Raw genomic sequence first — 23,298 nt, forward strand, 5'->3', positions numbered from 1 at the left:
CATGTTTTACTATTTAAATGTTTTGCTCTAATTTAGCAGAGGTGCAGTGCCATCAGATATGAATGTAGTGAAACCTTTCATTTTTGTTACATTACAAATCCAACTTCTGTTGTGTGACTTCTGTTTTTAGCTTATTTCTTCCCACATCAAAAGGAATTACAATCTGGCCTTTACTATTTTACTACTACTCTTCTTCTTGTCTGTGATATATTACTGGAGTTAAACTATTGCACTAATAATAATGTATTTTCCCTTAGTACTTCCTGCTCCAGACCAGCTGACTGTTGACTCAGTGGACACCACATCAGCTGCTGTTAGTTGGAGCCAGCCACCAGGATTGAACCAAACCCAACATCATTACCAGATCTCCTACCGCTGTCCAGGGACAAAACCACACATTACTACCACATCTTCACCCAGCATCACTCTCTCTGACCTGGAACCTGCTACTGAATACTCAGTAACTGTCTGCACTGTGATGGAAAATGGAAAGAAAAGTCAACTGGGGTCAACAACCCTCACCACAGGTAAGGAAGTACCCAACTTAAGTATTATTTCTGGTGTCAAAGTTAATTAAGCTTTGACTAGTTATCAAAATGATTAATGTAAATGAAGTAATCATAATGAATGTATCAGCATGGCATGTAAAGGTCCAGTATCTTCCCTGATGAGAAATATATGATGGTGAATTCCCCAGATCTCATCATGCAGTTTGGTGGTATAATTAATAAACATTTTAGTAAACTCTGAATTCATGCCTGATTCTATTCCTGTGAGTCATTATATCAAGGAGGTGATCTGCCTCTGCTTGCTTTAACTTTATCAGTAGTACAGTGTTAAACACTAGTTATTGTGGAGAGGATTTAAAATCACACCATTCTTTTCATTTATATTTCTACAAAAATGGTGTGTGGGGGGGGCGGGGGGGTTGTGGTGACAACAATTTAGAACCTGTTCACCACTGTTACTAAATGTATACAGCTAAAATTCTTAATTTCTTATTACATTCAGGACGGATCAAAATGTACAGAACGGTTACCTTGAGGAAAATGGGGTCATGCTTTTTCAGTTAAGGGAAGGGTTTAGGTTTTAGTTGCTTGTTAGGCTATATACTGTATCAATGTGTGGCTGATGCTGCCCCTCATCTCTGATTCTCCGCTGGGCTTGCAATATCAAGTGCGCCTATAGGCTATTTAGTGTGGTCTCAATCAAATGATCAATAGCCTATAGGCTATAAGTTACAAAGTGCATGCTCAGAGAAGCAGAGAGCAAAGTTATATTTCTAAGATAGCTGCTGGGATGGTGTAAATAAAACTAGGCTGCACTAGCCTATGTTCTGTTCAGTTTGAGAAGGAGAGCGCAAATATGAGGAGGATCAAAGGTCAACTGTGATAGCTTGCAACTACTATTATAGATGTATTTTTTTAACAATATGTTTCTGTCCCATGATGTATTTATCAGAGTTACTGATCTCCCAATAAGCCAGATTCGAGTAACTTACATTTTGGTGTTGAAACTTGATGCACTAGCCGCTGCCAATTCAATCTGAAGTGGACAGCTCATGGTGCTGAAAGTAGACAAATTCCAGTAGGAATAATTCCTTTCAACGTCTTCATTTTAATTAGACTTTACTAACAACAAGAGGGCTTTGTATTGGTGCCTATTTCTTCCTATTTAAGAAATAATAGGTAGGCCTACCTGTTTGACAGACTAATTTAGGCTATAGGCTGCTATATCCATATATTTGTCGTTCAATTCCACCACCCACCATGCACTCTTTAAATGATCTACCTCTGGGGCCTCCCGAGTGGTGCAGCAGTCTAAGGCACTGCATCACAGTGCTAAAGGCGTCACTTCAGATCCGGGGTCGATCTCAGGCTGTGTTGCAGCTGGCCACGACCGGGAGACCTATGAGGTGGCGTACAATTGGCCCAGTGTCGTCCGGGTTAGGGGAGGCTTTGGCCCAGCGTCGTCCGGGTTAGGGGAGGCTTTGGCCGACTGGGATGTCCTTGTCGCATCGCGCTCTAGCGACTCCTTGTGGCGGCCGGGCGCATGCATGCTGACTTCGGTCTCTAGCTGTACGGTGTTTCCTCCGACACATTAGTGCGGCTGGCTTCCGGGTTTAGCAAGCAGTGTGTCAAGAAGCAGTGCAGTTTTGCAGGGTCGTGTTTTGGAGGACACATGGCTCTCGACCTTCGCCTCTCCCGAGTCCGTACGGGAGTTGCAGGGATGGGACAAGGCTGTAAGTCCCAATTGGTGAGAAAAAGGGGTAAAAAGTACCAAAATAAACACATATATAGTTTACCTCTGTAACAGTGTAGGGCTGTTAAGTAAAAACCAAGACTCTAATTGAGGGTGTATGAGAGGGTATTCCATAGGCCTACCTTTTATTAAAGAAAATCTTAAGATTTTGAAAACAATAAATAGGATCCGATTATATAAAGTGATCTATAACAGTGCTTTGGTCTGCGATGCTTTATGCTTGAAACAAGCTGTAAAATACCCAGGAAAGACGTGACGCCAATGCAAAAGGGATATCATTAGTTTGTTAATTTGACATTCATAGACAGAGCTACAACCTTCTGTAACTGAGGACACAAAACATTGACTTTGCTTGGGAATTAATCTAATTATTTCACTATCAATTGATTAAGCTATTCACTTTCTGTACAATAGAATATGTTTAAACCCAGACAGCTTTTAGGGAAACACTTATGACCTTCTCTCATTGGTTTAAGTCATGGAAGAAGAGTAGCCAGCAGTTAAAGCTTACATTTTTCTGTGTCGGTTGGCCTACTCTGTCTGGGGTGGTTATGTAGACCTACTCTGTCTGGGGTGGTTATGTAGACCTACTCTGTCTGGGGTGGAAAGGTAGTCCTACTCTGTCTGGGGTGGAAAGGTAGTCCTACTCTGTCTGGGGTGGAAAGGTAGTCCTACTCTGTCTGGGGTGGAAAGGTAGTCCTACTCTGTCTGGGGTGGAAAGGTAGTCCTACTCTGTCTGAGTTGGAAAGGTAGTCCTACTCTGTCTGGGGTGGAAAGTAGTCCTACTCTGTCTGGGGTGGAAAGGTAGTCCTACTCTGTCTGGAGTGTAAAGGTAGTCCTACTCTGTCTGGGTTGGAAAGGTAGTCCTACTCTGTCTGGGGTGGAAAGTAGTCCTACTCTGTCTGGGGTGGAAAGGTAGTCCTACTCTGTCTGGAGTGTAAAGGTAGTCCTACTCTGTCTGGGTTGGAAAGGTAGTCCTACTCTGTCTGGGTTGGAAAGGTAGTCCTACTATGTCTGGGTTGGAAAGGTAGTCCTACTCTGTCTGGGGTGGAAAGGTAGTCCTACTCTGTCTGGGTTGGAAAGGTAGTCCTACTCTGTCTGGGGTGGAAAGGTAGTCCTACTTTGTCTGGGTTGGAAAGGTAGTCCTACTTTGTCTGGGGTGGAAAGGTAGTCCTACTCTGACTGGGTTGGAAAGGTAGTCCTACTTTGTCTGGGTTGGAAAGGTAGTCCTACTCTGTCTGGGTTGGAAAGGTAGTCCTACTTTGTCTGGGTTGGAAAGGTAGTCCTACTCTGTCTGGGGTGTAAAGGTAGTCCTACTCTGTCTGGAGTGGAAAGGTAGTCCTACTCTGTCTGGGGTGGAAAGGTAGTCCTACTCTGTCTGGGGTGGAAAGGTAGTCCTACTCTGACTGGGGTGGAAAGGTAGTCCTACTCTGTCTGGGGTGGAAAGGTAATCCTACTCTGTCTGGGTTGGAAAGGTAGTCCTACTCTGTCTGGGGTGGAAAGGTAGTCCTACTCTGTCTGGGGTGGAAAGGTAGTCCTACTCTGTCTGGGTTGGAAAGGTAGTCCTACTCTGTCTGGGGTGGAAAGGTAGTCCTACTCTGTCTGGGGTGGAAAGGTAGTCCTACTCTGTCTGGGTTGGAAAGGTAGTCCTACTCTGTCTGGGGTGGAAAGGTAGTCCTACTCTGTCTGGGGTGGAAAGGTAGTCCTACTCTGTCTGGGGTGGAAAGGTAGTCCTACTCTGTCTGGAGTGGAAAGGTAGTCCTAAACTGTCTGGGGTGGAAAGGTAGTCCTACTCTGTCTGGGTTGGAAAGGTAGTCCTACTCTGTCTGGGGTGTAAAGGTAGTCCTACTCTGTCTGGGGTGGAAAGGTAGTCCTACTCTGTCTGGAGTGGAAAGGTAGTCCTAAACTGTCTGGGGTGGAAAGGTAGTCCTACTCTGTCTGGGTTGGAAAGGTAGTCCTACTCTGTCTGGGGTGTAAAGGTAGTCCTACTCTGTCTGGGTTGGAAAGGTAGTCCTACTCTGTCTGGGGTGGAAAGTAGTCCTACTCTGTCTGGGGTGGAAAGGTAGTCCTACTCTGTCTGGAGTGTAAAGGTAGTCCTACTCTGTCTGGGTTGGAAAGGTAGTCCTACTCTGTCTGGGTTGGAAAGGTAGTCCTACTCTGTCTGGGTTGGAAAGGTAGTCCTACTCTGTCTGGGGTGGAAAGGTAGTCCTACTCTGTCTGGGTTGGAAAGGTAGTCCTACTCTGTCTGGGGTGGAAAGGTAGTCCTACTTTGTCTGGGTTGGAAAGGTTGTCCTACTTTGTCTGGGGTGGAAAGGTAGTCCTACTCTGACTGGGTTGGAAAGGTAGTCCTACTTTGTCTGGGTTGGAAAGGTAGTCCTACTCTGTCTGGGTTGGAAAGGTAGTCCTACTTTGTCTGGGGTGGAAAGGTAGTCCTACTCTGTCTGGGGTGTAAAGGTAGTCCTACTCTGTCTGGGGTGGAAAGGTAGTCCTACTCTGTCTGGGTTGGAAAGGTAGTCCTACTCTGTCTGGGGTGTAAAGGTAGTCCTACTCTGTCTGGAGTGGAAAGATAGTCCTACTCTGTCTGGGGTGGAAAGGTAGTCCTACTCTGTCTGGGGTGGAAAGGTAGTCCTACTCTGTCTGGGTTGGAAAGGTAGTCCTACTCTGTCTGGAGTGTAAAGGTAGTCCTACTCTGTCTGGGGTGGAAAGGTAGTCCTACTCTGTCTGGGTTGGAAAGGTAGTCCTACTCTGTCTGGGGTGTAAAGGTAGTCCTACTCTGTCTGGAGTGGAAAGGTAGTCCTACTCTGTCTGGGGTGGAAAGGTAGTCCTACTTTTTCTGTGGTGGAAAGGTAGGCTTAACTTTGGAAAGTACCATGCTTAGATTCCTAATGATCAGATTTAATGATTTGCCAACAGGGACAGTTTTGTTGCAAACAAGACACACTGATTTGGCATTGGAGAAATATGATAAGATGAACACATAGGCTTATCTCTCTGTCTTTTCTTAGAATGTCAATTCTGTAATTTGTGTGGTACTAAAAATGATTCTGCTATATGTACAATGACGTAGATTTGCATGACATTTTTATAACAGGCCACATTTTTTTAAGGCCTGTAATTATGATGATAGATTCATGCAATGCTTTTACTATAAAGGAGATCTTTCCACCCCTACTCTTATCCACGGTGGTCTGTGAACCCACAACCTTCTGGCCTGCAGCCCTGTGTGATGTCATGATTCCTGCATTGACATGCAATGCTTAAAGAAGAACAGTTTCTAAAACTGCATATATGGCGCTCTGGTCTGTCCAATAACTGAGGGTAAACGGTACATGTTCTCTCCTATCCACATTATTGTAATTATTATTTGGGGTATATTGGGGGGGTCACTTTTTTTTCAAGCGTTCAGGCAGGGTTAAGGTAAAATATATTTTGGGAGGGCCATCGATTTTCATTTCAGAGAGGTCCGATTTTCTCCATGTAATCTTTATTATAAATAACGTTCACTCGTTTACAAATCCAACTTCTGTTGTGTGACTTGAGTTTTAAGCTTTTATCTTCCCATTTCAAAACAAACCTTTTCTACTCTTCGACTACTATTCAACTTTATCCTGTAATATATTTCTGGAGTTAAACTGTAGCCCTGACAATAATGTATTTTCCCCTAGTACTTCCTGTTCCAGACCAGCTGACTGTTGACTCAGTGGACACCACATCAGCTGCTGTTAGCTGGAACCAGCCACCAGGATTGTACCAAACCCAACATCATTACCAGATCTCTTACCAGTGTCCAGGGACAGAACCACACATCACTACCACATCTTCACACAGCATCACTCTCTCTGACCTGCAATGTGGTACTCAGTACTCTGTCACTGTCTGCACTGTGCTGGAAAATGGAAAGCAAAGTCAACTGACGTCAACAACCCTCACCACAGGTAAGGAAGTACACTACTAAAGTATGATGTCTGGAACTGTAGTTATTGGAAACGTGTTTATGGTAGGCTGACATTGCGTAATTGATTACGTGGGTCAAATTTGATCAACATAAGTATATTGTTCCATTTCACACGGTGTTGCTGAACTCAAGAGCAGCATGATTTTCCATGTTGAAGCGGTCCTATAGGCCTATTTATTTGTCTAAACAGCTGTTCACGGCTGCGTCTCACTGTAAGAGGCTGTAGGCTGTTTTGGCTATTTGGATCTCCATTCACCTGTTGTTTACTGTTAATGTAACTAGTCTAATATAGTCTGTGTCATGTCTTTATCTATCTGATATTATGTTAATCTAACTAGTCTAATATAGATTGTGTCATGTCTTTATCTATCTGATATTATGTTAATCTAACTAGTCTAATATAGATTGTGTCATGTCTTTATCTATCTGATATTATGTTAATGTAACTAGTCTAATATAGATTGTGTCATGTCTTTATCTATCTGATATTATGTTAATGTAACTAGTCTAATATAGATTGTGTCATGTCTTTATCTATCTGATATTATGTTAATGTGACTAGTCTAATATAGATTGTGTCATGTCTTTATCTATCTGATATTATGTTAATGTAACTAGTCTAATATAGATTGTGTCATGTCTTTATCTATCTGATATTATGTTAATGTAACTTGTCTAATATAGATTGTGTCATGTCTTTATCTATCTGATATTATGTTAATGTAACTAGTCTAATATAGATTGTGTCATGTCTTTATCTATCTGATATTATGTTAATGTGACTAGTCTAATATAGATTGTGTCATGTCTTTATCTATCTGATATTATGTTAATGTGACTAGTCTGTATATAGATTGTGTCATGTCTTTATCTATCTGATATTATGTTAATGTAACTAGTCTAATATAGATTGTGTCATGTCTTTATCTATCTGATATTATGGTAATGTAACTAGTCTAATATAGATTGTGTCATGTCTTTATCTATCTGATATTATGTTAATGTAACTAGTCTAATATAGATTGTGTCATGTCTTTATCTATCTGATATTTATTATACTAGGCCTACTAGTTACCGCTGTTTTCTTCTGTTCACATTCATTCATTCATTCACATTTGCAGTTGTGTCTAAGCCAAACTATTCAGTATTTTTCTTTGCATGCATGAATAACTAGGTTAATACTTACAGCATTTAGTTAGCATTATTTTGGTAAGACAGCTGTGTGTACATAGGCTGTTTGTAATAGGTGAATTATCCTCTCTATCTTGTAGTCTATAGTCTTTACAAAAACAGCATTGATGTAGGGCGCTGTCCATTGTGCTGATACAGCGCAGCAGAGATAGGTTACAGATTTCAAAAGGACACCATGATCTCAGTCTGGACATTTGAACTTTATGTTTATTGCGGTAGATGAGAATGATTATATAAGCAGAATTCTATATTATTCCAATGCAAGAACTCCCCGCTGACCCCAAAAAATGTTTACCCCTGTGGCGCAGCGGAAAATCTTTATTTTTGTTACATTACAAGTAAAGCTATTGTTGTGTGACTTCTGTTTTTTGCATATTTCTTACCCATATCAAAAGGAATTGCAAGCTGGCCTTTTCTACTTTTTTACTACTTTTAAACTTTTTCCTCCTGTAGTATATTACTGGAGTTAAACTGTAGGCCTGACAATAATGTATTTTCCCTTAGTACTTCCTGTTCCAGACCAGCTGACTGTTGACTGGGTAAGCATCATATCAGCTGCTGTTAGCTGGAACCAGCCACCAGGATTGGACCAAACCCAACATCATTACCAGATCTCCTACCACTGTCCAGGGACAGAACCACACATCACTACCACATCTTCACACAGCATCACTCTCTCTGACCTGCAAGGTGGTACTCAGTACTCTGTCACTGTCTGCACTGTGCTGGAAAATGGAAAGCAAAGTCAACTGGTGTCAACAACCCTCACCACAGGTAAAAAAGTACTCTGCTTATTAATTATTTTGTCTGGTGTCAAAGTTTATATTTATTTCTTTTTTATTTCACCTTTATTTAACCAGGTAGGCTAGTTGAGAACAAGTTCTCATTATATAACTTTGACTAGTTATCAAATGACTAATGTAAATGAACTAATCATAATGGATGTGTCAGCATGGGATGTGAAGTTTTTTTCCTGAAGATAAATATGTGATGGTGAAATCCCAAGATTTCAAAATGCAGTTTGGTGTTGAAATCAATAAACATTTTAATAATATCTGAATTCATGCTTGCTTCCCATTAGTGTAAGTCATTATGTCAAGGAGTTGATCTGCCTCTGCTTGCTTTAACTTTATCAGTATTACAGTGTTAAACACTATTTATTGTGGAGAGGATGTATTATCACAACATTCGTAAATTGGGAGGTGCTGGAACACCTCTAACTTATATTGTTATAATTAATACACTGACACATTACTTTCAGCTACAGAATATCTCACCACAGCGTTTCCATCACCTCTTCTCTTTCTATCTCCTTCATTCCTTTAGCTACAGAATATCTCACCACAGTGTTTCCATCACCTCTTCTCTTTCTATCTCCTTCATTCCTTTAGCTTCAGAATATCTCACCACAGTGTTTCCATCACCTCTTCTCTTTCTATCTCCTTCATTCCTTTAGCTACAGAATATCTCACCAGTGTTTTCATCACCTCTTCTCTATCTCCTTCATTCCTTTAGCTACAGAATATCTCACCACAGTGTTTCCATCACCTCTTCTCTTTCTCTCTCCTTCATTCCTTTAGCTACAGAATATCTCACCAGTTTTTCCATCACCTCTTCTCTTTCTATCTCCTTCATTCCTTTCTTGAGTGTGCAGAGAGAGGGGCTGTCAACAGTTTAATGAAATATTCAGTGCCTTCGGAAAGTATTCAGACCCCTTGACTTGTTCCACCTTTTGGTACATTACAGCCTTATTCTTAAATTGATTAAATATGAATTTTTCTCAGCAATCTGCACACAACCCCCCATAATGATAAAGCAAAAACTGTATTTTTTTAAATTTAGCAAATGTTTTAAAAATACAAAACAGAAATACCTTATTTACATAAGTAAAGGCACACACTGGGGAAGGGTACCAAAACATTTCTGCAGCATTGAAGGTCCCCAAGAACATAGTGGCCTCAATCATTCTTAAATGGAAGAGGTTTGGAACCACGAAGACTCTTCCGAGAGCTGGTCGCTCAGCCAAACTGAGCAATCAGGGGAGAAGGGCTTTGGTCAGGGTGGTAACCAAGAATCCGATGGTCACTCTGACAAACCTCCAGAGTTACACTGTGGAGATGGGAGAACCTTCCACGACTATCTCTGCAGCGCTCCACCAGTCAGGCCTTTATGGTAGAGTGGCCAGACTGAAGCCAGTTGTCAGTAAAAAGCACATGACAGCCCGCTTGGAGTTTGCCAAAAAGCACCTAAAGACAGACCATGAGAAACAAGATTTTCTGGTCTGATGAAAACCAAGATTGAACTCTTTGGCCTGAATACCAAGCGTCATGTCTGTAGGGAACACGGCATCATCCCTCAGGACCTCAGACTGGGGAGACGGTTCAGCTTCCAACAGGACAACGACCCTAAGCACACAGCCAAGACGACTCAGGAGAGGCTTCAGGACAAGTCTCTGAATGTTCTTGAAATGCCCAGCCTGAGCCCGGACTTGAACCTGATCGAACAACTCTTGAGAGACCTGAAAATAGCCGTGCAGCAACGCTCCCCATCCAACCTGACAGAGCTTGAGAGGATCTGCAGAGAAGAATGTGAGAAACTCCCCAGATACAGGTGTGCCAAGCTTGTAACGTCATACCCAAGAAGACTTGAGGCCGTAATCGCTGCCAAAAGTAAACGGTCTGAATAATAAAATTAAAAAATCATGAATTACCAACATTTCTAAAAACCTGTTTTTGCTTTGTCATTATGGGCTGTTGAGTGTAGATTGAACAGGGGGAAAACAATTGAATAATAAATAAAGCTGTAACGTACCAACATTTCAAGGGGTCTGAATACTTTAAGGCACTTTATTTAGTTGTGAAAACACATTAATATTAATGTTCCCAAACAGATTCCACTTGGCTTTGGATATTGTGGCTTATATGGACTACTGTCCGTTCCTTCCTGCTCTTTATAGGCCAGCAGTCAGGTAGGCTACTGCCAACAACATGTCATCAATTCAACTGCAAATAATGCATTCAAGCCTAGTTGGCCTACCATTCTATGAGGGAAAAAATATAACTAATGGGAATATTAAATAACTTTAAACTGTAACATTAACAATACTATATTTTCCCTTAGTACTTCCTGCTCCACACCAGCTGACTGTTGACTCAGTGGACACCACATCAGCTGCTGTTAGCTGGAGCCAGCCACCAGGATTGGACCAAACCCAACATCATTACCAGATCTCCTACTACTGTCCAGGGACAGAACCATACATCACTACCACGTCTTCACACAGCATCACTTTCTCTGACCTGAAACCTGCCACTCAGTACTCTGTTATTGTCTGCACTGTGCTGGAAAATGGAAGGCAAAGTGAACTGGTGTCAAGAACCCTCACCACAAGTAAGTTCTCTACTTAAAAATGATGTATAGTGTCAAAGTCAAAAAAAATAAAACTAATGTAAATGAACTAATGAGTAACAATTTACTTTGACTACATATCCATAATGCATTCTCTAATATTACTATGGGTCCCACATATGCATTCAGTGTAAAGTCCAATCTATTTTTCTATTCAAAAGGGTTTTTATAGCTAGTGGTAATTAACTGTGCAGTTTGCCACTCGGATCTATAACATCATTAAAGGTCTATGTATGAATTCTATTTAGTCAATGTCATTTCTATTTCCCCATTCATAAAGCCTTTATAAACATGCTTAACTGATGGACACAACACAGAATGTTAAATTGAAACTTTAACATTTTATAAACATTTACCAGATGTAGTACAGAAAACAATTGCTGAGGACTTCACCTAAGAATTTCTTCTATTGACATTTTTCAGTTGGACTTTTCTTGAATAGATTTAAGAAATATTCATATTCAAACCATTCAAATTAATTTCCCCATTTATGACTCATAGAAATAACTATATGGTAATTTTCCATGAAGGAAAAACCCCTAAAGTCTAAGGGCCTGGGCTGGGCTTCTACTAAGCTAACATATGGAATTGTTTTAAGATGGTCATACCAAGGGTCATTTAGCTCCTTGATTTAGAATTGTAGGACCCCTGTAGGCATATATAGAAATAACATCGGACCAACACTTTACATGTTGCGTTTATGTTTTCGTTCAGTGTAGTAATCGCATCAACTACATTTTCTGTCAACTTTTAAAAACAGACATTTCTATCACTTTCCCAAAAACTTATACTAAACCAAAAATATAAATGTAACATGTAAAGTGTTGGTCTCATTTTTAATGAGCTGAAATAAAAGATCCCAGAAATGTCCACAACATATAGACCCGACACAAATCTTGGATTGCTACCCAAGCCGGTTGGTCATTCGTTCTATCGGTTCGGTAGCCAGAGCACGACCCAGTTATTCAGTCTTTTTGTTCTGTATCTATGGACGCGACCCAGTCGTTCGTTCCAAATGTTCCATTGCCATACTGGTTGGCAATGTTCTTATCCCTTGCTTGCTAGCTAGCCAACTACGGCTAACTTAGTAACATCAAACCGTGCAGCCACAATATCAACAGTAGCTGCATTTGCATAAATTTAAGCTCTTTTCTAGTGACCTTTATTTAGATAGATCCATAAAAATGATGCCAGTTGATTCATTATTTTGACTGGCTGAGAACCGCTGCTTGCTTGTCTGTCTCATCCTGACTACAGACTTGTCATTACTATGGGACAGCTGGAGATCGAATTTGAATATTGAAACAATGTTGCAAATGTTGGAGACAGACAGCAAGGTTTATACAAATATCTGCTGTTGAAAACAAAATGTTAGTCTAAAAGAAATGTGAGATAATGTCTAGACACTTTTATAGTGGAGATTAAGTTTATGAATTGCGCAGTCAGATGGAACAGAGTAAATAGGCATTTTAATGTCATAGATTTATCCGGTGGTAACTTGTGGAATAGACACCGACGGAAATGCTGTTTTAACAAGTCAGAATACATGATTAGAACTACCCGTTGTATAATGCCCATTCATCCATTGGCAACATTAATTCAGTGATGAAAGAGATGCATAAGCGCCAGGGTACCATAGCCCGATGACACGTTTGTCTTGCCCTCTTAAATCACTAACAGCTGTAAAAAAAAAATTAAAAAACGACAACTGGTAAACAGCCTCTTAATATGTTTCTGTTCGTGATTGAAAAAATTCTGACAACTGAGCAATGTAAAATATTAATATTTAGGAAAAGTCAGGGAAGGAGCAGGACGTTGCTATTTAAAAAAATATTGTTTTATGTACAAAATCCTACGTCAGAGTCCGTTGGCCTATGGCGTAAAATGAGTAGCGTTTCAAGTAATAATAATATAAAATATGAGAAAGATTTAAAGTGGGACATTGGCTTTCGCAAGTCACATTAACTATTTTAGTGAGTGAAACTTTCTAACACAGGGTGTTAACACTAGATAGCATTCCCCTCTTATTCACTAATAAATAGCTGTAGCTAGGAGCTACAGTAGCTGGAACAATATAAACATGTTTTCTAACTAGGACAATAAACGTTACAAAATCGTTGTAAAATTCATGAAACATTTAGTTAACAGTTGACTATCTCACTATTTTAAGATTTACATTGTACTTTTGCACATTCGGAACCTTTAACAACAGGAAAAAATAAGAGAAAGGAACAAGAGATTCTTTCCATTTTGGCTGCATGGGAGGATAGGGTGAGAGGTCAGTAAAATGTCACTTCCAGTTGACCTCTTGCTTCCACCAAAATCATCAAAAAACAAATGTAACATTTAGTTAACCTTTTTTGTTCACTATTTCATGACTGGCGTCGTACATTTGCACATTTAAAATAAGAAAAATTGTTAAGAAGGAAGTGATGTCATTAACCTGTCAGCTCTCCTCTGCAGTCAATATGAATGCAGCTGGTTCCTGCCTCATAATTCTTCCTGTTTTCAAAGGTTTGTAATGTGAAAAAATACAATGTAATAGTGAATTTTTAAAAACTAAATGTTTAATGAGTTTGATGACGATTTTGTAACGTTTATTGACCGATTTGAAAAACATGTTGACATTGTGCCAGGGGCTTACCTAGCTGCTAGCTAACTAGCTACATCAGTGAATAAGATGGAAATGCTTGCTCCTTTACCACCCAGTGTTAATACATTTTACTCATTAAAATAGTTACTGCTATTAGTCTGAAATGGGGAATTGAATTTTAATGGTTTGAATGGTCAAGAAAAGTTAAACTGAAAAATGTCAATAATAGCCAGGAGTCCTCAGCAATCTGGAAAACGTAAATAAAATGTTCACATTTCCTTTAACATAGTGTGTACATCAGTTATGCATGTTTATAAATGCTTTATGAATGGGAAAATAGAAATGACATTACATTGGCATATAATTCATACATACCAAGCTCTTCATGGTAATTATGGTGCATTGGAAAGTATTCAGACCCCTTCACTTTTCCACGTTTTGTTACGTTACTGCCTTATTCTAAAATGGATTAGATAGAAAATAATCATCATCAATCAACACACAATACCCCATAATGACAAAGCAAAGGTTTCTAGACATTTTTGTAAATTTATAGAAATAAAAAAAACATAAATATCTTATTTACATAAGTATTCAGACCTTTTGCTATGAGACTAAACATTTAGCTCAGGTGCATCCTGTTTCCATTGATTGTCCTTGAGATGTTTCTACAACTTGATTGGAGTCCACCTCTGATAAATTCAATTGATTGGGCATTATTTGGAAAAGCACACACCTGTCTATGTAAGGTCCCACAGTTGACAGTGCATGTCAGAGGTGGTGAGATGGCGGAAGCAGAAGTGTCATTTGAAGTTGAAAGCACATTGAGTACAGTTAGCGAGAACAGTGAAGTTCAAGAATGGAACAAAAAGGGCTAAAATGTATGTGGAAAATTAGTCTGATGAATCGTTGGAGTGCGTTCTTTGGATAAGAATGTTTATTTGGGAAACCCTTTTGAAGTCACGAGGACGTTGAAGAAGGCGTTGGGGAAAGTGGATGCAGTTAAAGTAACCAGGAGTGGTATGGTGTTGATATCGTGTAGTCATAGTGACCAGGAGTGGTATGGTGTTGATATTGTGTAGTCATAGTGACCAGGAGTGGTATGGTGTTGATATTGTGTAGTCATAGTGACCAGGAGTGGTATGGTGTTGATATTGTGTAGTCATAGTGACCAGGAGTGGTATGGTGTTGATATGGTGTAGTCATAGTGACCAGGAGTGGTATGGTGTTGATATTGTGTAGTCATAGTGACCAGGAGTGGTATGGTGTTGATATCGTGTAGTCATAGTGACCAGGAGTGGTATGGTGTTGATATCGTGTAGTCATAGTAAGCAGGAGTGGTATGGTGTTGATATCGTGTGTTTCTAAAGAGCAAAAGGATCGTGGATTGTGGCTAGTGAAAGTATCGAGACATGAAGTGAACAGCTTTGATTTTAGGAGCAGGTACCTTGTAAAAGATGTTATCTATGGGGTCCAGTTGGACATTGATAATCAATATCTTAGGTTGAAAACTCCAGGAGTAGTTAATGCACATCGCTTGACCCGTATGGAGAATGGGAAAAAGGAGCAGAGTTTATCTGTATTATTGATGTTTGATGAGTATTTACCACGCTATGTAAAGTTGGGATACGAAAGATACGCCATAAGAGCGTTTGTGCTAAACCCGATGCAATGCAGGAAGCGTAAAAAGTTTTGCCATGTGTCACGTGTTTGCAGACGGAAGGAATAGGTTATTGAAGAGTCTTTGAATGTAAAATGTTGTAACTGTGGTGGGGATTTCCCAATTCCCTGAATGCCCTGTTGGGGTGAAAGAGGTTGAGGTGTCAGGAATCAGGGCTGTACAGCAAATCTCCTATGTGAAGGAGGTGAAGCGAGTTGAAAGGGCAAGAGGCCACAGTTCTGAAGAAGATATGGCGGAGGATGCACCACAACCAGTTGCAAATGTTAAACATGAATCAAGTGATCTGGATACATTTATTGTGAAAAAGGTGGATTTTGTATAATTTATAGCCACAGTTACTAAATGTATTGCACACGTATCCAAGAAGCCCAAAAAGCTGGACATTATTTTATCTGCAGCCTAGAACTGTTTGGGCCTCCAAGACTACTGTCGCCAGGAAATGTCCCTCCATCACAGGATCCTTCTGAGTGTAGAGTGTAGAGACCTGATTCAAATAGAAAAGCAGGCTGATTTAGTTGAATTAACATTTCCTTACTGATAGTGTGATGGATTTCTTCAATTCTTTTTTTACCCCGCATTTTTTCCTTTTAAGATTCTTATTATCTATAAGTACAGTAGGTGGCGGAATGCACATTTAATTGTTGCAAACGCCATTACACCAAAGATGAAGACTAAGAAGTGCATGTCAGAGCAAAAACCAAGCCATGTGGTCGAAGGAATTGTCCGTAGAGCTCAGAGACAGGATTGTGTCGAGGCACAGATCTGGGGAAGGGTACCAAAACATTTCTGCAACATTGAAGGTCTGGAAAAACACAGTGGCCTCCATCGTTCTTAAATGGAAGAAGTTTGAACATCCAAGGCTCTTCCTAGAGCTGGCCACCCGGCCAAACTGAGCAATCGGGGGAGAAGGGCTTTGGTCAGGGAGGTGATCAAGAACACGATGGTAACTCTTACAGACCTCTAGAGTTCCTCTGTGGAGATGGGAGAACCTTCCAGAAGGACAACCATCTCTGCAGCACTGCACCAATCAGGCCTTTATGGTTGAGTGGCCAGATAGAAGCCGCTCCTCAGTAAAAGGCAAATGACAGCCCGCTTGGAGTTTGCCAACAGGCACCTAAAGGACTTAGACCATGAGAAATAAGATCCTCTGGACTGATGAAACCAAGATTGAAATTTTTGGCCTGAATGCCAAGCGTCACGTCCGGAGGAAACCTGGCACCATCCTTACGGTGAAGCATGGTGGTGGTAGTATTCTGCTGTGGGGATGTTTTTCTGCAGCAGGGACTGGGAGACTAGTCAGGATCGAGGGAAAGATGAACGGAGCAGATTACAGAGAGATCCTTGATGAAAACCTGCTCCAGAGCGCTCAGGACCTCAGACTGGGGTGAAGGTTCACCTTCCAACAGGACAATGACCCTAAGCACACTGCCAATACAATGCTGGAGTGGCTTAGGGACAAGTCTCTGAATGTCCTTGAGTGGCCCAGCCAGAGCCCGGACTTGAACCCGATCGAACATCTCTGGAGAGACCTAAAAATAGCTTTGCAGCGATGCTCCTCATCCAACCTGACAGAGCTTGAGAGGATCTGCAGAGAATAATGGGAGTAACTCCCCAAATACAGGTGTGCCAAGCTGGAAGCGTCATACCCAAGAAGACACGAGGCTGTAATCGCTGCCGAAGGTGCTTCAACAAAGTACTGAGTAAAGGGTCTGAATACTTATGGAAATGTGATATCAGTTTTTTATTTTGAATACATTTGCAAATGTAAAAAAAACTGTTTTAGCTTTGTCATTATGGGGTATTGTGTGTAGATTGATGAGGGGAAAAACTATTTAATCAATTTTACAATAAGGCTGTAATGTAACAAAATGTGGAGAAAGTCAAGGGGTCTGAATACTTTCCGAATGCACTGTAGACATTTAATGTTGGTGTTATATATCAGAGTGGCAAACAGCACAGTTAATTACCACGAAGTTCTTAGCTGTAAATGTGCTTAGCTATAAATGGTTTGTGAATGGGAAATTAGATTTGACTTAACCTTGACTGCATAGGATTAATGGGTTACGAAAGAGTTCTGTATGAGTCTCAACTACACGATGTGATCAGTCAAATTAGCCTGAGGATTCACCCCTGTGGAGATCTTCATGCATTATTGACCTCAAGGAGAAGAATACGAAGTTATATACCAGCTGGTGGGGGAAATGAGGCTGGTACAGGCTATATATATCAGCATAACTTGGTTTGGCCTTTTGGCATATTCACTAACACTGGCATTCCAGAAGTACACTTTAGAGAACAGCCATAATGATGACACTATGCTGTCATTTTAATGATGCATCTATAAAGATACCTACATATGAGCTTCTACACGACATGACCTGTTATAACATGTTCATGAAATGCTTATAGATGTGTAATGAATGTGTTATGGATATATAGTGCAAATGAATTGTTACTAACTAATCATAATGGATGTGTCAGCATGGCATGTAAAGGTTCAGTATCTTCCCTGATTCTAAATATATGATGGTGAATTCCTCATCTCATAATGCAGTTATGTATTGAAATCAATGAAAGTTTATTATAATATCTGAATTCATTCTTGCTTCTATTCCTGTGATTCATTCTGTCAATGATCTTCCTCTGCTTGCTTTAACTTTATCAGTAGTACAGTGTAAAACACTTGTTATTGTGGAGAGGAATTATAATTATACATTTTAATTTATATATTTTTCATTTTTGTGTTGCGGGGTGTGGATGCAACAGTTTAGCAGAGGTGCAGCACCGTTAATAAATTAATATAGCGGAAACTCTTCATTTTTGTTAAATTACAAATCCAACTAACGTTGTGTGACTTCTGTTTTTAGCATATTTACTCCCATATCAAAAGTACTTGCAAGCTGGCCTATTCTACTTTTCACCTACTATTGTTATTTTCCTCCTGTAATATGCACAGTATTTCTGGAGTTAAACTGTAACACTGACAATAATGTCTTTTCCCTTAGTACTTCCTGCTCCAGACCAGCTGACTGTTGACTCAGTGGACACCACATCAGCTGCTGTTAGCTGGAGCCAGCCACCAGGATTGGACCAAACCCAACATCCTAATGGATGTGTCAGTATGGGATGTAAAGGTACAGTATCTTCACTATGAGAAATATAAGATGGTGAATTCCACAGACCTCATCATGCAGAATGGTAATGAAATTAATAAACGTTTTAATGATATCAGAATTCATGCTTGCTTCCCATTAGTGTCAGTCATTATGTCAAGGAATTGATCTGCCTCTGCTTGTTTTAACTTTATCAGTAGTACAGTGTTAAACACTTGTTATTGTGGAGAGGATTTATAATCCCAGCATACATGTTTTACTATTTAAATGTTTTGTGGTTGCTCTAATTTAGCAGAGGTGCAGTGCCATCAGATATGAATGTAGTGAAACCTTTAATTTTTGTTACATTACAAATCCAACTTCTGTTGTGTGACTTCTGTTTTTAGCTTATTTCTTCCCACATCAAAAGGAATTACAATCTGGCCTTTACTATTTTACTACTACTCTTCTTCTTGTCTGTGATATACTACTGGAGTTAAACTATTGCACTAATAATAATCTATTTTCCCCTAGTACTTCCTGGTCCAGACCAGCTGACTGTTGACTCAGTGGACACCACATCAGCTGCTGTTAGCTGGAACCAGCCACCAGGATTGGACCAAACCCAACACCATTACCAGATCTCCTACCGCTGTTCAGGGACAGAACCACACATCATTACCACGTCCTCACACAGCATCACTCTCTCTGACCTGCAATGTGGTACTCAGTACTCTGTCACTGTCTGCACTGTGCTGGAAAATGGAACGCAAAGTCAACTGGTGTCAACAACCCTCACTACAACAAGTAAGGAAGTACTCTACTAAAGTATGATGTCTGGAACTGTAGTTATTGGAAACGTGTTTATGGTAGGCTGACATTGTGTAATTGATTACGTTGGTCAAATTTGATCAACATAAGTATATTGTTCCATTTCACACGGTGTTGCTGAACTCAGGAGCAGCATGATTTTCCATGTTGAAGCGGTCCTATAGGCCTATTTATTTGTCTAAACAGCTGTTCACGGCTGCGTCTCACTGTAAGAGGCTGTAGGCTGTTTGGCTATTTGGATCTCCATTCACCTGTTGTTTACTGTGTTTGTTTACTGTTAATGTAACTAGTCTAATATAGATTGTGTCATGTCTTTATCTATCTGATATTATGTTAATGTAACTAGTCTAATATAGATTGTGTCATGTCTTTATCTATCTGATATTATGTTAATGTAACTAGTCTAATATAGATTGTGTCATGTCTTTATCTATCTGATATTATGTTAATGTAACTAGTCTAATATAGATTGTGTCATGTCTTTATCTATCTGATATTATGTTAATATAACTAGTCTAATATAGATTGTGTCATGTCTTTATCTATCTGATATTATGTTAATGTAACTAGTCTAATATAGATTGTGTCATGTCTTTATCTATCTGATATTATGTTAATATAACTAGTCTAATATAGATTGTGTCATGTCTTTATCTATTTTTTATTTATTTAATATTTTATTTTATTTTATTTTTATTTATTTTTTTACCGTTATTTTACCAGGTAAGTTGACTGAGAACACGTTCTCATTTGCAGCAACGACCTGGGGAATAGTTACAGGGGAGAGGAAGGGGATGAATGAGCCAATTGTAAACTGGGGATTATTAGGTGACCGTGATGGTTGAGGGCCAGATTGGGAATTTAGCCAGGACACCGGGGTTAACACCCCTACTCTTACGATAAGTGCCATGGGATCTTTAATGACCTCAGAGAGTCAGGACACCCGTTTAACGTCCCATCCGAAAGACGGCACCCTACACAGAGCAGTGTCCCCAATCACTGCCCTGGGGCATTGGGATCTTTGTTTAGACCAGAGGAAAGAGTGCCTCCTACTGGCCCTCCAACACCTCTTCCAGCAGCACCTGGTCTCCCATCCAGGGACTGACCAGGACCAACCCTGCTTAGCTTCAGAAGCAAGCCAGCAGTGGTATGCAGGGTGGTATAATATCTATCTGATATTGTGTTAATGTAACTAGTCTAATATAGATTGTGTCATGTCTTTATCTGATATTATGTTAATGTAACGAGTCTAAAATAGATTGTGGCATGTCTTTATCTATCTGATATTATGTTAATGTAACTAGTCTAATATAGATTGTGTCATGTCTTTATCTATCTGATATTATGTTAATGTAACTAGTCTAATATAGATTGTGTCATGTCTTTATCTATCTGATATTATGTTAATGTACTAGTCTAATATAGATTGTGTCATGTCTTTATCTATCTGATATTATGTTAATGTAACTAGTCTAATATAGATTGTGTCATGTCTTTATCCATCTGATATTATGTTAATGTAACTAGTCTAATATAGATTGTGTCATGTCTTTATCTATCTGATATTATGTTTACTGTTAATGTAACTAGTCTAATATAGATTGTGTCATGTCTTTATCTATCTGATATTATGTTAATGTAACTAGTCTAATATAGATTGCGTCATGTCTTTATCTATCTGATATTATGTTAATGTAACTAGTCTAATATAGATTGTGTCATGTCTTTATCCATCTGATATTATGTTAATGTAACTAGTCTAATATAGATTGTGTCATGTCTTTATCTATCTGATATTATGTTAATGTAACTAGTCTAATATAGATTGTGTCATGTCTTTATCTATCTGATATTATGTTAATATAACTAGTCTAATATAGATTGTGTCATGTCTTTATCTATCTGATATTATGTTAATGTAACTAGTCTAATATAGATTGTGTCATGTCTTTATCTATCTGATATTATGTTAATATAACTAGTCTAATATAGATTGTGTCATGTCTTTATCTATTTTTTATTTATTTATTTATTTATTTTTATTTTATTTTTTTATTTATTTATTTATTTTACCGTTATTTTACCAGGTAAGTTGACTGTGAACACGTTCTCATTTGCATCAACGACCTGGGGAATAGTTACAGGGGAGAGGAAGGGGATGAATGAGCCAATTGTAAACTGGGGATTATTAGGTGACCGTGATGGTTGAGGGCCAGATTGGGAATTTAGCCAGGACACCGGGGTTAACACCCCTACTCTTACGATAAGTGCCATGGGATCTTTAATGACCTCAGAGAGTCAGGACACCCGTTTAACGTCCCATCCGAAAGACGGCACCCTACACAGAGCAGTGTCCCCAATCACTGCCCTGGGGCATTGGGATCTTTGTTTAGACCAGAGGAAAGAGTGCCTCCTACTGGCCCTCCAACACCTCTTCCAGCAGCACCTGGTCTCCCATCCAGGGACTGACCAGGACCAACCCTGCTTAGCTTCAGAAGCAAGCCAGCAGTGGTATGCAGGGTGGTATAATATCTATCTGATATTATGTTAATGTAACTAGTCTAATATAGATTGTGTCATGTCTTTATCTGATATTATGTTAATGTAACGAGTCTAAAATAGATTGTGGCATGTCTTTATCTATCTGATATTATGTTAATGTAACTAGTCTAATATAGATTGTGTCATGTCTTTATCTATCTGATATTATGTTAATGTAACTAGTCTAATATAGATTGTGTCATGTCTTTATCTATCTGATATTATGTTAATGTACTAGTCTAATATAGATTGTGTCATGTCTTTATCTATCTGATATTATGTTAATGTAACTAGTCTAATATAGATTGTGTCATGTCTTTATCCATCTGATATTATGTTAATGTAACTAGTCTAATATAGATTGTGTCATGTCTTTATCTATCTGATATTATGTTTACTGTTAATGTAACTAGTCTAATATAGATTGTGTCATGTCTTTATCTATCTGATATTATGTTAATGTAACTAGTCTAATATAGATTGCGTCATGTCTTTATCTATCTGATATTATGTTAATGTAACTAGTCTAATATAGATTGTGTCATGTCTTTATCCATCTGATATTATGTTAATGTAACTAGTCTAATATAGATTGTGTCATGTCTTTATCTATCTGATATTTATTATACTAGGTCTACTACTTGTTACCGCTGTTTTCTTCTGTTCACATTCATTCATTCATTCTTTCGCATTTGCAGTCGCGTCAGTAAGCCAAACTCATCAACAGCGTTGATGTAGGGCGCTGTCCATTGTGCTGATACAGCGCAGCAGAGATAGGTTACAGATTTCAAAAGGACACCATGATCTCAGTCTGGACATTTGAACTTTATGTTTATTGAGGTAGATGAGAATGATTATATTAGCAGAATTCTATATTATTCCAATGCCAGAACCCCCCCCCCCCTGACCCCCCAAAAAAGTCCCCTGCGACGCAGCGGAAAGACTTTATTTTTTATTACAAGTCCAGCTATTGTTGTGTGACTTCTGTTTTTTGCATATTTCTTACCCATATCAAAAGGAATTGCAAGCTGGCCTTTTCTACTCTTTGACTACTATTAAACTTTTTCCTCCTGTAGTATATTTCTGGAGTTAAACTGTAGGCCTGACAATAATGTATTTTCCCCTAGTACTTCCTGCTCCAGACCAGCTGACTGTTGACTCAGTGGACACCACATCAGCTGCTGTTAGCTGGAACCAGCCACCAGGATTGGACCAAACCCAACATCATTACCAGATCTCCTACCACTGTCCAGGGACAGAACCACACATCACCTCCACATCTTCACACAGCATCACTCTCTCTGACCTGCAAGGTGGTACTAAGTACTCTGTCACTGTCTGCACTGTGCTGGGAAATGGAAAGCAAAGTCAACTGGTGTCAACAACCGTCACCACAGGTAAGGAAGTACCCTACTTAAGTATTGTCGCCAGGTCGCAATTGTAAATGAGAACGTGTTCTCAATTTGCCTACCTGGTTAAATAAAGGTTAAATAAAAATAAAAATAAAATTGTCTGGGAAAAATCTGGTTGAATCAACTATATTTAAACGTAATTTGTCAATGTATTGTGACATAGAATCTGGAAAATACATTGGACTTGAAAAAAGTAATCAACAAACTGTTTTTTTGAGGGGAGTAATTCTACTCCAGGATCATGTCATCATGGTAACCAAATTTCAACATAGAAAAACCTTTTGTAAAATATGTTGGATTTGTACCTTCAAAACAATGTCAGCTCTTCAATG

General features: G+C 39.4%; 1 protein-coding gene and 1 long non-coding RNA gene across 6 annotated transcripts in view; one reads left to right on the top strand and one right to left on the bottom strand.

Moving 5' to 3' along the window:
• The window catches only part of LOC139579463 (receptor-type tyrosine-protein phosphatase H-like), a 307,157-nt gene that overhangs the window by 110,672 nt on the left and 173,187 nt on the right, over positions 1-23,298 (bottom strand). The gene's annotated exons all lie outside the window — the stretch shown is intronic.
• LOC139579477 (uncharacterized) lies at positions 7,917-10,792 on the top strand. The gene is made up of 3 exons (XR_011675759.1): positions 7,917-8,182; positions 10,299-10,376; positions 10,529-10,792. It is a non-coding gene; the product is annotated as an uncharacterized lncRNA (long non-coding RNA).

This window comes from Salvelinus alpinus, chromosome 6, assembly GCF_045679555.1.
Source record: "Salvelinus alpinus chromosome 6, SLU_Salpinus.1, whole genome shotgun sequence".
Lineage (NCBI taxonomy): Eukaryota > Metazoa > Chordata > Actinopteri > Salmoniformes > Salmonidae > Salvelinus > Salvelinus alpinus.